This window comes from Enhydra lutris, unplaced genomic scaffold (assembly GCF_002288905.1).
Source record: "Enhydra lutris kenyoni isolate GAN:26980312 unplaced genomic scaffold, ASM228890v2 scaffoldscaffold27, whole genome shotgun sequence".
Taxonomy (NCBI): domain Eukaryota; kingdom Metazoa; phylum Chordata; class Mammalia; order Carnivora; family Mustelidae; genus Enhydra; species Enhydra lutris.
Genome location: NW_019154111.1, coordinates 10,804,622 through 10,813,826, shown reverse-complemented (window position 1 = coordinate 10,813,826; position 9,205 = coordinate 10,804,622).

The window sequence follows — 9,205 nt, the reverse complement described above, 5'->3', positions numbered from 1 at the left end:
AGCTGCTGTTAAGGCTGCATTATAATAATTGCTTTAGTTCTGCTTTGGTATTTTCAGGCTTCTTTAATGTAGCTGTAATCTATGTGTATATTAAAGTAAGCCGAGCCAAAGAGCAGGGGCAGTGTTCGTGGACCAGCAAAGGGGATGCCTGTGGAGCAGACAGGCAGGAAGAGAGGAGCCATGGCTACGGAACCTGCTGACAGCAGGGGTGGGGGGCTGTAGGGGGAGTGCTGGTCCCAAGCCCAACACACACTCAGGCTGGGACTCTGAGCAAGCCCAGGCTGCCCGGCTCAATTCCCTCATCCCTTCCATGAGCTGCGGCATCTGTCTTGGAGATGCTCAGAAGTCCTTAGGCTGGCGGGGAAGCCCGGGGATGACTGCACGGGGTCGGGGAGGGGCCTGGCTGCTGGAGGAGGGCTCCCTGGCAGCCTCCGGCAGCACAGCCCCGTGGCCTCTGGAGCAAGGACAGCAGTTCCAGACACAGTATGCAGACAGTCCCCCAATCCCCAGGGAACATTTTGCTCTGCTCTTTCTACTATCACTCCCTGATTGGTTTTGTTTTCCTTTGAAATTTGCTTTGCTGGAACCATCCCCACTCTTGGCTTAGTGCTTTATGCGTGCTGTCTTAGTCCCTTGATGGAGGTCTTGCTGTGACCCAAGACCGCTTTGGCCTCTCTGTTTGCTCCCCTCCGAGGGCAGTGGTGTCATTTTGGAGGGCAGAGAGCCGAGTGCCCTCCCACACCCGGCTGCTCCCATGGCGCTGTGCGTCTCGTGTGTTCGCGTTTGTCCGCTGTGCTGATTCAGAATCCTCACAACAAGCCCATGAACTAAGTCATGGCATCACCCCCTTTTAAGAGCAAGCAGAGGCCAGAAAGGTCAAGAAACGTGCCCATGTCACCGGGGAGGGGCAGAGGCAGCATCAGAATCCAGTCTAGGGAAGGGTCCACCTGTTGTGCTCTGGGTACCCCCACCCCCACCATCTGCTTCCTGAGCACCTTCAGCCCCCTGCTGCTCTGTGCAGACCTCATCAGTGGTCACTCCGGGCCAGAGGCTGTGGGCCGGGCAGTGGCCGAGGGATGGGTAAGGATGCTGTTGGCACCACTGTGGGGCTGAGCACCAGCTGAACCAAATGTGTCTTTCTGGTCGTGGGCCTACCCAGCCTTGTAAGTCTGGGTGCTGTGGGGAATGAGACTGTGAAGAGCTCTTCAAGTGGGGTCCCCAGGCACTGGTACCCCACCTTGTGCCTGGGCCACACCACACCCTGATTTTTCCTGAAGGATTCCTGTTTATCCTCTGCATTTTTTTTAAAGTAAAAAATTTTTTTTTTCTTTGAGAGGGAGAGAGAGAGAGAGAAAGAGGAGGGACAGAGGGAGAGAATCTTAAGTAGCTCCACACGGTGTGTGGACACGGGGCTCGATCTCACAACCTGAAGATCATGGCCTGAGCTGGAGTGAAGAGGCAGATGCTTCACTGGCTGTGTCACCCTGGTGCTCCTACGCTCCTTGCATTTTTAAAGACTTGCCTGTGAAGAGGATGTCAAAGACTTTCACTGGGCCTTAGCTGTGCCTTCCTAGGGAACATCATCTCGCTGGCGCATGACTGTAATACAGCGTGTTCTGGCCACACATCTGCAGGCTCACGGGAGCCCATGTTTCAGGAGATGCAGAGTCCAAGTCTTCTGGCAGGAATTTTCCCAAGTGGCTCTGACCATGGGCAGCTTGGCTCGACCACCCAGGAGCGTGCGGGCCGCCTCCAGCCCGCTTCCCACTGCTTCATTTCTGGGAGAGTTCTAATTGTGAAAAAGTTCTTCCTTATTTTGGATCAAAGTCCTTCTCCTGGTATCTTCTACCCCTGAGTCCTAGTTTTAGCTCCTGGAATGAATTCATTCCCTTTTTCACCTGGTAGTATTTTGAATGTATGAAGGCAGCTCGAAGTGCCTCTTGTCTTCTCGTCTTCTGATTTGACGTCCTCCTGTTCTCTTTTCTTTTACTTCTATTTAGATATTCCTCAAATAGAAAAAAATAGCAAAGGATCTTAGTTTGTCTCCAGCACAAACTAGGTTCACATAAATGCGTTCTCTTCTTACACTACTATGTTCCAGTCCCAAAATTTGGGGATGACTACCAACGCCACCTCACTTGTGCTGAGAGCAGGAGACTATAAACAAACTAGGACATGGTTTTTGCTCTTGGTTGTGTAAGAGCAGCAGTGGCAACAACTGCTAAGTACCAACTTGGGATAAACTACCTCTTCTTTCCTATGGATTTTTTTTCACTACTGTGGTAAATATGCTTTCACTTGTGTGCAAACAGTGTCACCCTCTTTTGACTGTATGAACAACTCTGGAACAGGCTGCCCCTAGGGCTAACTCAGCCCCATCCATCTCTCCCACACCACCTTCCAGGTCACCTGGCTGTCACTGTGTCCTTTATCTCCATCCTCGGCCCATCCAAGAGCCCTCTCCAATAGTCCCACCCATCTTTCCCACAGGAACATGACACTCTCCCCTAAAAATCGTCCTTAATTAGTTAACAAAATTTGCCTCCACGACACAGCCTGCTCTCCCCATGAAAAACCAGTGACAGATATGAACACCATTTGGTCTAATTAGTTCTGATATTTCACACAACATATTTGTGAGGCTTTTTGGAGGGAAGGGAGGAAGGCAGGGAAAATGCTTCTATTAAAAGAACAGCAGGGAGGCTTGCATGATGGGAGGGGCAGAGTTTGGGGTCTTCTTCTATCTTTGCAAATAGACCCTTTGTTAAATCAGTACTGCCTGGCCTGCAGACACTCTTAACTTCCTGAAACTCTGTCTTTGCATCCCCATCCATCTATACTGGGCCTCCGCAAGGATGAGGCCCATGTGTGTGCCTTATTCCAGTGACTCATGAAGCCACCCTTCATAACTTATGAATGACCTTTTCTCCTCTAATGACAGAAGTCTGTGCAAGGCGAGGTAATGTGAGAGGAGTTCAGCACTAGAGACAGGGGAAGTCGGGATGTGATGTTCTCTATCCGTCCTGCCCTTGGCTTGCTCTGTGATCTTGGAAAGACTGTTGAACTCTTGCAGTCCAAGGGCTGTGTGTTTGGGAGCGGTGGTGAGGAGAGGGAGGTAAGATCCTATCTTGAGCTGCTAGAATAGATGTTTCTGGAGATACAGAATGTTGACCATTATGGAGTGTGTAAATTAGGAGCAGCTCTTGATATAGAAAACCAATCCTGTATTTGTCACATTTACAGTCATCTGTTTACAACCTACAGGGTTTAAGAGCTGTGTTTACCAGTCCAAAGAGCTGAGCACATGCTTGAAGTTTCTCACAACATGGCTACAACCTCATGAAGCTCACTGGAAGTCTGTAGTTGAGACTGGAAGTCAATGCTGGGCTTTTCACAAGTTCCAGTTTATCCCAGTGCCCACCCCAAAGTTGATGTTTCCTAAATTTTTCCACATTTCTGTGGCAGAATGCGAAGCCTTAAGGTGGTACTGTGGAAGGAGCACTGGGAAGGGGACTCAGAACTCTTGGGTTTCTCTCCCCAATTGGTGTGGCTGTTGGCAGTTTGTTCACCTTTCGAGGCCCATTTGCTCATCCCTAGAACCAGAGAGTTGAATGACTTCTTCGGGTTCCTTGCAGTGTGAAGGTCCGTGATTTTACTGCCCCTTGGCAGTAGGGCCAAGGGGGGCCAAGAGGATGAGCCTAAGCTTCAAGGCCGAGGGATACCTGAGGGATTCCTGTAGACCTCCCTCCCGAGGGACCGCATCTGTGCAGTTCTCTGGGGGATCATGGCCCAGGCCTGCCCTGCTCCCCAGACTGCCGCGATTGTCACCCCCAGTCATGTGGCCATCTGGACACATGTCTTGGTCTTTATTTGGCCTGGCCTTGTCCCTCTCTACCTTCTGCTGCTGACCTGTCAGGACCCCCACCTGCACTGGCTGTCCGTCCCACCAGCCTGGGATGTAGACCTACTGCCCTCTCACAAGGAAAGGGTGAAATCAGCCACCATACTGGGTGGTGTTTAAGAAGGTGGCCTGGGAAGTCAGCCTAGGTGTGAATCTCAGCTCTGCTGGAACAGATCCCACCTGGGCACTGCTCAGTCTCGCGGTCCTCTTCCGGCAAGTTGTGTTAAGAATTAGAAACAACACGTGAAGTACTTAGCACAGGGCCTGGCCTCTGGTAAATACTCAATAAATAAATGTTAGTAATGGTTCTGTTCACTGATTCTGATCCGTGTGGGTTTTTCCTCATACCACGCAATTCTTGGACCCCAGTTGGGTGTCCCACAGTTCAACTCAGTTTTGACACTGCCTGGAGATGGCATCCGATCCCACAGGGTAAGGGCTCAGTCCCACAAGGCTGAGAAAGCCATTGAGGTACAGGCTGTCACCTGTGTTTCTGACCCACTGCTTATAAACCAGAGGTTTCCAAGATTCCTTTTTTGGATTTGAGAGAACAAGCTCCCAGAACTCACAGATTTTTATTTATGATATTACTGGTGTATTATGAAAGGATATAACTCAGGGACAGCATGGGACAAAGTATGGGGAGGGGCTCAGAGCTGCTGTGTTCTTCCCAGGTAAGTTGTTCTCCCTGAATCTCCATGTGCTCACCAGCCCAGAAGCTCTCCAGACCCCTCCTTTTTTTTTTTTTTTTTTTACAGAGGCCTCATTACTTGGGCATTATCGATTAAATCATTGAACTGAATCTTCAGCACCTCATCCTCCTTGGAGGTTGGGCGGGGGGGTCAGTAGTACTGAAAGTTCCATCTCTCTGATCACAGAGTTGGTTCCCCTGGCAACAGGCTCCCATCCTTTGGTTATCTAGAGGCTTTCCAAAAATCACCTCATTAACATAACAAAAGACACCTTGATCTCTCTCTTCACTTATGAAATTCCAAGGGTTTTAGGAGCTGGATGCCAAAAACAGTGTATGAAGACCAAATCTATATGACTTTATTTTATCACAGTATCAGTTAGTTGTTCTCCCGTTGATGTTGTTACTTGTAATAAATCCTTCTGACACTTTTCCTCCAATCAGAAGCTTTCTTTGCCAACCTGTTTTAATGGTGTTTTTGTTTTTGTTTTTGAGGGATGAGAAATATGGCATTTAAACATGTCCCTCCATGGGTTCTGAATCCTTTCAGAAATAGACCAGAAGTCAGATAAAAATTAAAAAAAAAAACCAAACAGCCTCATTGCTAGTAAAGCAGGATTAGGGAAAGAACATTGGACCCTTAAACACCCAAGTATTTCCCCCAACTCTAGATGGGGAGCTGCTCTAGGGGGTGATGGTTGGGGGAGAGCAAAGATACTGCAGGAGTCAGAGGCCAAGGTACGTGTGATTTTTTTTTTTAATTTTTAAAATTTATTTCACAGAGATCACAAGTAAGCAGAGAGGCAGGCAGAGAGAGAGGAGGAAGCAGGCTCCCCGCTGAGCAGAGAGCCCGACGGGGGGCTCTATCCCGGGACCCCGAGATCATGACCTGAGCCGAAGGCAGAGCCTTAACCCACTGAGCCACCTAGGCGCCCCTACATGTGATTTTTAATACATGAGTTCTCCCGGGCGCAGAAGAGCAGCTGCCTGGGCCTGAAGCCTGCCAGTCCCATCATAGGTCATAGTTTTTTCCCCCTTTCCAAGGGGGAGAGGCTGGTTCTAGGGGCAGAATGGGCAAAAGGTTACTTTCCAGCAAGGGTGCAAATACCTAATTCTTGATGTAAGGCAGGAGGCCAGGGGCAGGGATCGTGCGGTCCATTGCAACCTCCTATTAAGAATTCTCTCCCTCTGGTCCCACAGCTCCTGCAGGGGTGCAAGGCCACCGGAAAACCTCATCAACCTACTCTTACATAAGCTTTCCAGAAGTTACTTCAAAAGGTACTGTGTGTCTTCCCATAACACATTCTGTTTTAATATGTCCTTTTATGATGAAAGGAAGGTATGATTATTGTGAAAAATGAGAACACAAAAGAAATACATAACATACCAAGCGACAGCCCCCTGCACTCTGTAATCAATGTTCCCGGTCTCTCTTCCACCCAAAAGTTCGTGAATAAGTTTTGTGTCCACAGCATATTTTTAAATAATTTGTATAAGCAAGATTTATGGACCAAGGGGTCAGCTGAGTAGTCTAGTGCCCTCTTGCTAAGTTGATATGTTATAACCGGCCCTTTGCAGGTGCCCTGGGCTGTCTGTCCAAGTTGGGTGGTGCACACCTGCTTAGTTGCTGTCTTCCCATCGAGTTCTAGTGTTTGTGCACCTCTACCTGTTTTCTTCCTGCTGTATCAGGCATGTCTGGCTTTGGCCGGATTTCTGCATCTCTGGGTTGACTTCCTCATTTCTAAAACACAGATGCTTCTGGGGCATCCTTTTAAAGCTAAAGACAGCCTTGAAGCTATGACGACGGCTCTCTATTAGCCTACTCTGAAAATTTGGCAGAAGCTCCAAGACTCAAGGGTTCTACCACTGTAGCTGACAGTCTTTCTCTGTCTCCAACCATCCCAGCCCTGATCATTCTGACCTTTCTTTGCTGCCTGGAAGGGTTTGGAATCCCCCTGCTGTACCGATCTCACCCTCTTCTCTCCCCTCCCATTCCTGCCATGTCCCTTAGGCTGGATGTAGACCACTGAAAATGGTGGCTTCCTTATCCAGTCCTCACTGGTCTCCCATCTAGGTATCTTGTGCCTAGTCTCCCTCCCTATTCCTTTTCCTCCCTTAACCTGTCCCTAGGGCAGAGTTTGGGCTCTATGTCCGTGCCCCAGCCTCCTGACCCCCTTGGCTAGTTGTTTTCCCTGGGCTTCGCTCTCGTTTCTGGGATTCTCCCACATCACTTCCACTATGTGGCCTGAATGTCCACCTGATGTGCAAACACCATCAGTCCCCACAAGAGGTAAATTGTGTCCTGTCTGCCTCCCCACTCAGGTCAACTTCTGGCTCATTGATACCAGGCGTAGAAGGCCCCCATCTGTCCCCACAGATCCCATCCCTGGACTCCTGGCCACAGCACCCTAGGCCATAGGCCGTCCTGCAGTGCACAGCCCACCTTTCCAGCTTGGCTGTCCCCTGCCCTGGCTGTCATCGGCCCTGGCCTACCGCAATCTCCCAGAAGGAGTCCCTCACACCCCGAGCAATCGAGGCTGTGTCTTTGGTGACATGTTCAGCTGTCACTGCTATTTCCCGTGAGATGTGAACTGTCACTCACATACCAAGCGGTCCTGCTGGTTTGCAGCCCGATTTGGCAATTTATTTATTGCGACTAATACTCTGTCAGAAAAATATTGATGTCCCTTTAAATATGTGGTTTTAACAGGCTTCCTCTAGGGAATTTCTTGTTGGGGGGGGCACATTTTTCCCCTAAGGGACACAGCCCTAATTTTATCTTGAAATTGAATAAGAAAATAAGAGGCCTGTCTTAGGAACTCATGTCACAGGCAAGGCAGGCCAGATGCCGACAGGAATGAGGACATCGGTGTCCGTCACTGTGGGTGCGGGCAGAGTGGCCCCTTCCCCGACCCCTCATTTCACCTGCAGAGTAGTTCTCATTTGAGAACTTCTGCCTTTTGTCTCAGGGCCTGGTTTCCTTGGTTCACAACAAACTCACGTGTTTCATCTAGCACTCCTATAGCACTTCACGTGCCCGCCACCATCGGAAACGCTTGCACGCAGGAATCGATGATGTCCTTAGACAGCCTTGCAGGGCGGGTGCTCTTACTCTTCCATGTTACAGACGGAAGAAGTGAGTCAGAGAGAAGTTAATGAAATCGCTCAAGGTTATACATCTGGAAAGTGGCAGAAGAGGGATCAGAACCCAGGCCTCCTGGTGCAAGAGTTTGCGTGACTGCCGCGATCCCGGGCTGTCTCCCGGGCACAGGGAGGCCGCTCCTTTGCTGTGGACCATCTACTCTTGGGCTCAGGTCCTGGGGAGATTCCTGACTCACTCTCACTGCGCAGGAAATTGCAGGTGTCAGGACGTGACACACAACATCTTCGGTACCCGTCTGATGCATGGGACTTTTTTCTTCCGGCCTCTATTGCCTTCACCTGGAAGGACAAATCGGACAGCTGAGTCGATTCTGTGAAACCTCGGTGTCTGATTTGTCCCTAGATGAACTTGTAGCAAAACCCAGCCTCGTGCCAGTCTACTTGGTGGCTGCACACTGTTTCCAGTGGTGGTCAAGGACCTTCGACGACTGTTCGCTCCATCTTGTCCTCCATCCTCCTCACGACTGTCTGTGGTTCGGGTCGGGGCAGCTGTCTCAGCAGCCCATCTACCCGCCCGGTGTCCAGTGCCCTCCCTGCCCTTTTCCCACAGGCCCTGGGGACGCTTGTCCAGTTTGCATCCTTATCTCTCAGTTCGGTGTGCCGCGGGGGATTACGTATTATGGAAGGGGAAAGTGAGATGGTGGACCAGGAGGCTGGGATGAGAATGGTTTGCTTTCTAGCAAGTGCCCTGGCTGCTTGTGACTCCCATGGAGTGGGCTGCACCTTGGGTGGTCAGGGAAGATGGCTCTTAGTGATCTGGGGCTCCCTTGCACTTGCAAAATTGGCCCTGGGGCAGCAGTGAGGTGTGGGAGGCTGGGCTGGGAATTAGGAGGACAGGGCTCTAGTACCAGCCTTGGTTTCTCACCTGGATAAGGAAGGACTGCAGTATGACATTCTCTTGGCCCATCTGGCTCTGGAATCCAAGGGTCATACATAGCAGAGGGTTGGTGGTACGCTGAGGCCAGGAAGGTCCCCAATTTCTGATCAGTTTGCTAAAGCCAGACATTGGTCAGAGTCAGGGGGAGAAGTACAAGTGGACAATTAAAGTTGGAACTGGCATCTTAGGTGGCTGGCCCTGTGACTCATTGACAGAGCGTCTGATTAAATGCAGCCACTCAAATGGCATTCCTACACTTTCTTCCTGCCGTTTCCCACTCCTTTGATCCCTGCCCCCCAACTTTCAGGGTCTTCTTAGTCACTTCTTTCTCCAGCCACAGGCATGGTTTGGTCATGGCTCAAAGGATGGAGAGGGAGGGTCCTGATGGGTGATGGGGATTACAGGGTCCCCCGCCTAGTACATAGGCATTTAACTCAAAGTCTCTCATTGAGTCCGAAGTGGTAGATCAGTGTATCCCCAGAACTAGCCAGGAGGGACTAGGGTAGGGAGAAGCTCTGAGTTTCCTGTTTAGGAAGAACAGTAACTGTGAAGCTGATGGGGGATCCACTAGGCC